We start from the raw sequence: 6996 nt of genomic DNA on the forward strand, positions 1-6996 counted from the left end.
TTGGCTTTTCTGCTGAAGAATCCCCCGCTTGTCTCATCGGGATGATGAAATGGCTTCATCTTTCTGGAACACATGCACTTTTGTGAGAGCACGTGCATAACAGCATTGGCTCAAGAGCCACGTATCACTTTGTGAAAATGCGTTAAGGAAACCTAACTCAAAAAGTGGAGTTGAGAGGCCAGGAGGGGAGGGCTCTTACTTGAGCACCCCTAGTCACAGCTTGCATCGTCCAGCAGGAAGAAGGAAGATTTCCTTGTGGCCTGGCAACAGCAAGCAGTCGGTGAGAGGGCGTAACCACTTCCGCCTCCTGCAAGTCAGTGAGAAGGTACCACGGCTAGAACTCTCATTTTCCTCCAGTGAACTTTTGTTCAAAACAACCGTCCCGGCTTCCTTCTTTCCTCCGTAAAAGGACGCTCTCTCCGCCTTTGTACTTTGGACTCGCCTGTGGTTCACCACAGTTTGCTTGTCCTGAATTACAGTTTTTCTGCTATTCCCAAGTCAACTCGATTTCGCTGGCTGAACTGCTTATTTTTTCCTTTCACAACGTTGCCCGTGCAAACAATCGAAATCCAGTCCTGCAAGGGAAGATCTAAACCTGTTTTCCACTTGAGAGATCAAGTGTATGAAGGTTGTGTAACCGGAGTTGTGGGGCATACCTCTTTAAAAGGGTGAGCTGGGGCCTTTTCTTTGGATGATACGGTTACCAACTCCTCTGAACTACTCCTTGAGTCTGTATTTTGAAGATTGCGAAGAGACTTTGGAAAGACTTCATAAAGTGTCTTCATAAGGGTTTTCTGAATCTAATGGCAGAGATGAATAGATGAGTTCTTTCCCCAGCATCTTTGTATACATAAGCAAATAGCCTGGCATAGTTTGAAGAACCATTTCTAGATATTGTATTAGATGTCTTATGGAAATAATCGTTTATTAAACAAAAATTTCTAATAATTTTGGTGACCGTCTAGCTCCATCAGAGAATACAGTTAAGTATCTTGCCCTTATACGCTATGCATGGATTTCCAGTGCTGGCTCACATCCATACTGAAAAATGGAAACCTCTTATTAATACAAAAGCCCAAACTTTTTTTTTTTAAATTTTTTTTTCAATGTTTTTTATTTATTTTTGGGACAGAGAGAGACAGAGCATGAACGGGGGAGGGGCAGAGAGAGAGAGGGAGACACAGAATCGGAAACAGGCTCCAGGCTCCGAGCCATCAACCCAGAGCCTGATGCGGGGCTCGAACTCACGGACCGCGAGATCGTGACCTGGCTGAAGTCGGACGCTTACCGACTGCGCCACCCAGGCGCCCCCAAACTTTTTTTTTTAAGTAAGTGGCAGCAACCTAAATATATCTCCCCTTTTAAGTTGAAAAACGATTCTATTCTTTGCATTGAGACTTATTTTCAGGTATGTACTTTAGAAATTGGATTTATCATCACTTATTTTCATTGTTTTATTTAAAAATTTAATGTATTGGATTTAATATTTTTATCATATTTTGTGGCACTGCTGCTTTCCTATTTACAGTAGACAAATTTGTTCTCTCTCTCTTTTTTTAATACATTTGTTGAAATAAAAAAGGGATTTGAGGGGCACCTGGCAGGCTCTGTGGGTAGAGAGCATCTGATTCTTGATCCTGGATCATGAGTTCAAGCCCCATGTTGGGCATGGAGCCTACTTAAAAAAAATTTTTTTTTAAAAAAGGGATTTGAGACCTTCAATATGATACAGCCAACATCGTTTGGCATAAGTCCCCAGTTCAAGCTCAGTGTTATGAGATACTAGCTTGCTTTTAGATCATGTTATATGCCTTTTGTTTCATTTGTACATGTTAACAACAGTATGTATTTTTCTCTATATTCAGATAATCCTCACTAACATGTATGCGCATATACACACACACACGTGAATATACATATTTATGGGATAATTATTAGGCTAAAACATATGAAATTGCCTTTCTGTATGTTAAAAATGACTAAATATCAGGAAGCTCATATGGTTTAATCTAATACTGTCTCACTTAAAACTACTTCATGGAAATCCTGCCAAGTGATGTATAGCTCTAATTAATTCTTGTCGAAGCCCTTGGTGTGTGGGTGTATTATCATTCAGCCGTTTCTATAGTCGTCGGCATTTACTTTCCTATTTTCTGCATATGGAAACAGTTCTCCAGTTGTCCTTTGTAACAGCGCTTTTGCTTTCAAGGGATAGATCCTCGGGAGTGGGAATGCTTTGTCAAAAGAAATCTAGAGGCACCTGGGTGGCTGGACTTCCGCTCAGGTCATGATCTCACGGTTCACGAGTTCAATCCCTGCGTGGAGCTCTCTGCTGTTAGCACAGAACCTGCTTCATATCCTCTGTTCTCCTCTCTTTCTGCTCCTCCCCCTTCTCATGCTCTCTCTCTCTCTCTCTCAAAAATAAATAAACGTTAAAAAAAAAAAGGAGTCTATATTTTTTTATTTTAAGAGATATTGCCAGCTTGGGGCACCTGGGTGGCTCAGTCGGTTAAGCGTCTGACTTTGGCTCGTGATCTCACGGTTCGTGAGTTCGAACCCCGCATCGGGCTCTGTGCTGACAGCTCAGAGCCTGGAGCCTGTTTTGGATTCCGTGTCTCCCCCTCTCTCTGCCCCTCCCCTGCTCATGCTCTGTCTCTCTCTGTCTCAAAAATAAATAATAAAACCATTTTTAAAAAAGAGAGAGAAATATTGCCAGCTTGCTTTCCAAAAGGCTGGTGCACGCTTCTGTTAGCAGTGTATGGGAATATTCTCTCCCTGAATTCCTACTTGCAGTCACTGTTATAGTTCTAATTTTTGACCAACTTGGGTATAAAGTGGCATCTCGTTATTACTTTTAACTTGCACGTTTGGCTATTTTCCATATGCGTGCTATTTGGATTTCTCTTCTGTGGATTATCTAATTATATCCTTTGCCCATTGTCCTATCAGGTTATTTTTTCTCCTCCTGCTTCCACCTCTTTTAGTGGCCTGAAGCTAACCTGAGATCAGTAGTTAAGATATTGTCATCGACTGTGATTGCCCAGGCATCAGTTATGTGCATTAGTGGTATTAGATGTGTTGAATTTGAGTACTATTCTAAATGTCTTAAGTTACAAAGTGATTTGGCATTACAATGAAAAAAGCTATCATGTTTGGGGCGCCCGGATGGCTCAGTTGGTTGAGCGGCCGACTTCAGCCCAGGTCATGATCTCACAGTTTGTGAGTTCGAGCCCCTCGTCCGGCTCTGTGCTGACAGCTCAGAGCCTGGAGCCTGCTTCGGATTCTGTGTCTCCCTCTCTCTCTGCCCCATCCCTACTCATGCTCTGTCTCTCTCTGTCTTAAAAATAAATTAAAAAAAAAAACTATCATGTTCATAAAGGCACAGAAACACAGCAGCATCAGATGTGATAAAAATCAGTGTCTAAAAATAGTCTAAAGAGCTCTTTCATTAAGTATAACATAAAATTCTGAGCTATAAGAAAGCATTGTGCATTACTTTAATTGCAGAATTTTTCTGTATTAGTGGTACATACATAATGGTGTATTTTAACATAAATGGTATTTTGGAGTCAATCAAATACAAATCATTACAAATATATTCTGTGTCGGGCGCCTGGGTGGCTCAGTCGGTTAAGCAGCCGACTTCGGCTCAGGTCGTGATCTCGCAGTCCGTGAGTTCGAGCCCCACGTCAGGCTCTGCTGACAGCTCAGAGCCTGGAGCCTGTTTCCGATTCTGTGTCTCCCTCTCTCTGACCCTCCCCTGTTCATGCTCTGTCTCTCCCTGTCTCAAAAATAAATAAAACGTTAAAAAAAATTTAAAACAAATATATTCTGTGTCAAATTGACTTTGTTTCAGGCATTTTTACTTACAAAGGCTTTAATTTTTATACAGTCAAGCATGTTGATTAGGTTCCCAGACTTGGTTAAAAGCCTTTCCCTCACTATCTTGGATTTTCTTGCAAGATTTTTGTTCTGTTTTTACATGTAAGGACTTAACGCAGCTGGAATTATTTCTTAATATGGTTTAAGACAGAGATCCGTTTTTATTTTCTTTCAGGTTGCTAAATATTTAAATTCAATAGGTTTCATTCATTAAACTACCATATTTGTCACTTAAGAAAATCTCACAGAATCCAGAATCTATTTTGGGATTCCCTAGTCTGTTACATTGTTTTCTTTGTCATTTCTCACCAGTATCATAATTACATAGCTATAACGACTTCTCAGTGCCTTGTAGTATCTGGAAGGCAAGCCCTTCATCACCGTTCTTTTCCTCACTTTTTTAAAAAGTTTTTTGGGGGCGCCTGGGTGGCGCAGTCGGTTAAGCGTCCGACTTCAGCCAGGTCACGATCTCGCGGTCCGTGAGTTCGAGCCCCGCGTCGGGCTCTGGGCTGATGGCTCGGAGCCTGGAGCCTGTTTCTGATTCTGTGTCTCCCTCTCTCTCTGCCCCTCCCCCGTTCATGCTCTGTCTCTCTCTGTCCCAAAAATAAATAAACGTTGAAAAAAAAATTTTTTTTTAAATTTTTTTGTTCGTGTCTTCTTGGACCTTATTGTTGCATATGAATCTTAAGATCTTTTTATCTGGCGCAGAAATCAAAGTGGAACCCTGTTGGAATTCTAATAGGAACTGCAATGAAGTTTTATATTATTTGACAGGTATGATATTAAACCTTCCTCAAGTGGAATAGGCTTTTACGGTCATTCAAATCTTGTTTTACGGCTTTTAACAATTTTTGTTTTCACTTTTTTCATATATATTCCATTCTAGATGCTCGTTTCTAGAGCAAGAAAGGTACTTACTTTATATGTATTTCTGATGAGGTAAGTTCCTCACATGAATGTCCCCTATTAATTTTAGAAGTTGTTATTTGAGACTTAGGTTTTTCTAGGTGGTCCATCATGTTATCAGCATAAGGATATATATAGCTCTAACTGTTCTTTTCCAAAATTGTTGCTAGTTTCCTTATATTATCGTATTTGATAAATCCTTCAAGACAATGTTAAGAAGTAACGTGCTGGCGAGTTTCTGATTTTAATCAAAATGGTTTTAAATTTTTTTTTTTCAACGTTTATTTATTTTTGGGACACAGAGAGACAGAGCATGAACGGGCGAGGGGCAGAGAGAGAGGGAGACACAGAATCGGAAACAGGCTCCAGGCTCTGAGCCATCAGCCCAGAGCCCGACGCGGGGCTCGAACTCACGGACCGCGAGATCGTGACCTGGCTGAAGCCGGACGCTTAACTGACTGCGCCACCCAGGCGCCCCTCAAAATGGTTTTAGTATTGCAACCATTTAGAATACTATTTGCTATGGTTTTTTATAAATAGTCTTTGTTAGATTCAAGTAGTGTCCTTCTATTCCCATTTTACTTTGAGTTTTCAGTATATTAATTAGAACAATACTTGACAGAGAGCAAGTGCTCGATGACTACTTGTTAAACAAATAAAGGTATATTAATGCTGAAGGTTTTTAATGCCCTTTTCAGTGACTATTGACATGATCATACAGTTCTCCTCTTGACCTTATGGATCGTGTGAATATATTTCCTGGCATTGAAACACCATGGGAAAACTTTGCTTGGTCATATATATTATGTCTTTGGTGCATTTCTGGTTCTACCTGTTAACATTTTATTTAGAAAACTTGCAATGAAGTCGTAAATTTATCTATTTGTTCTTTTGTACTTAAAAAAACCATGTTTTAGCATTGAAGTTTTTTGTGTCATTAAATGAATCAAGGAACATACATCTTTTTTCTTAGTCTAGAACTCTCCTTTGTTGAGAACCGCCCCTTACTCACGTGAGAGCCCAGAAACTAGGTCTACTAGGACACTGCCTGCCCACCTGGTCACAGCTCCCTGATCAAATGATCTTGCCAAGATCTAGAATTTTGAATTGGGCAACAGACACTGGGAGTTGCTACACCTGAACCATATTAAGCGGGGTGGCTCAGAGGCATCCCTCTGGGCACTTTACTTTGCGATGGTCAGAGACACGATGGTTCCTAAACTTCCACAGACTGGGCTAATCACTCCTTCCTTGGACTCCCAAAGACACTCCAGAATCCTTCCAATAGTCATCGCCATCACCACCACCATCACCACCGCCACCATCTCTTTAACTTAGAAAGCAATTCTGGTGAACTTGTTGCTTGCAAATAAAAGAGACTTAATCACAAAACTGTGTATAGAGTCGCCTTTCTTTGAATATTTCAATAGTTTTGCTTCTGCTTTAAGCCAAAGCGTAACTTTTCCAAAATTACACACTGTGTAACACGTGCAATAGAAACCTCATTTGATTTGTTCCTGTTATGGAAGAGTGTTTGGCGTCCCAGCCAAATTCAAATTTATGTTGAAGCCCCAAAGTGACTATAATTAGAGATAGGGCCTTTATGGAAGTATTTACGGTTGAGTGAGGTCATAAGGATAGGGTCAGTGCCTTTATTAGAAAAAAATGCCAACGAGCTCCTTTTCTCTTCCCATACACACAAGAGAAGAGGTCACGTGAGCACACACTGAGATGGCACCCATCTTCAAACCAAGAGAAGAGGCCTCAGATTGCAACCTACCTTGCCAGTACCTTGACCTTGGACTTCCCAGCCTCCCAAACTGCAAAAGAACAAATTTCTGCTGTTTAAGCCATCCAGTCTATAGTATTTTGTTAAAGCAGCTCAAGCAGACTAATACAGTTCCCGCAGATAGCAAACTAGGGACCTAATGCCACTTTTTGAATAATCCATCATTACCCCACTATTCTGAAATGTCACTTTTATAATATATTAAATTTAAATAAATTGTCAGGTCTGTTTCTGGGCCTCCAAATTCAGTTCACTAATCTATGAGTATATTTTTGGCACTGGTTTTATCTTACTTTGATAATTGTCCCTTTCTTGTATCATATTGGTGGGGCAATTTATACCAATTATATTGGTAGGGCAAGTCTGACTTTATTATTGTTGCACAATTTTACTGGCCATTCGAGAATACCTACCATTCC

This window comes from Prionailurus bengalensis, chromosome C1, assembly GCF_016509475.1.
Source record: "Prionailurus bengalensis isolate Pbe53 chromosome C1, Fcat_Pben_1.1_paternal_pri, whole genome shotgun sequence".
Lineage (NCBI taxonomy): Eukaryota > Metazoa > Chordata > Mammalia > Carnivora > Felidae > Prionailurus > Prionailurus bengalensis.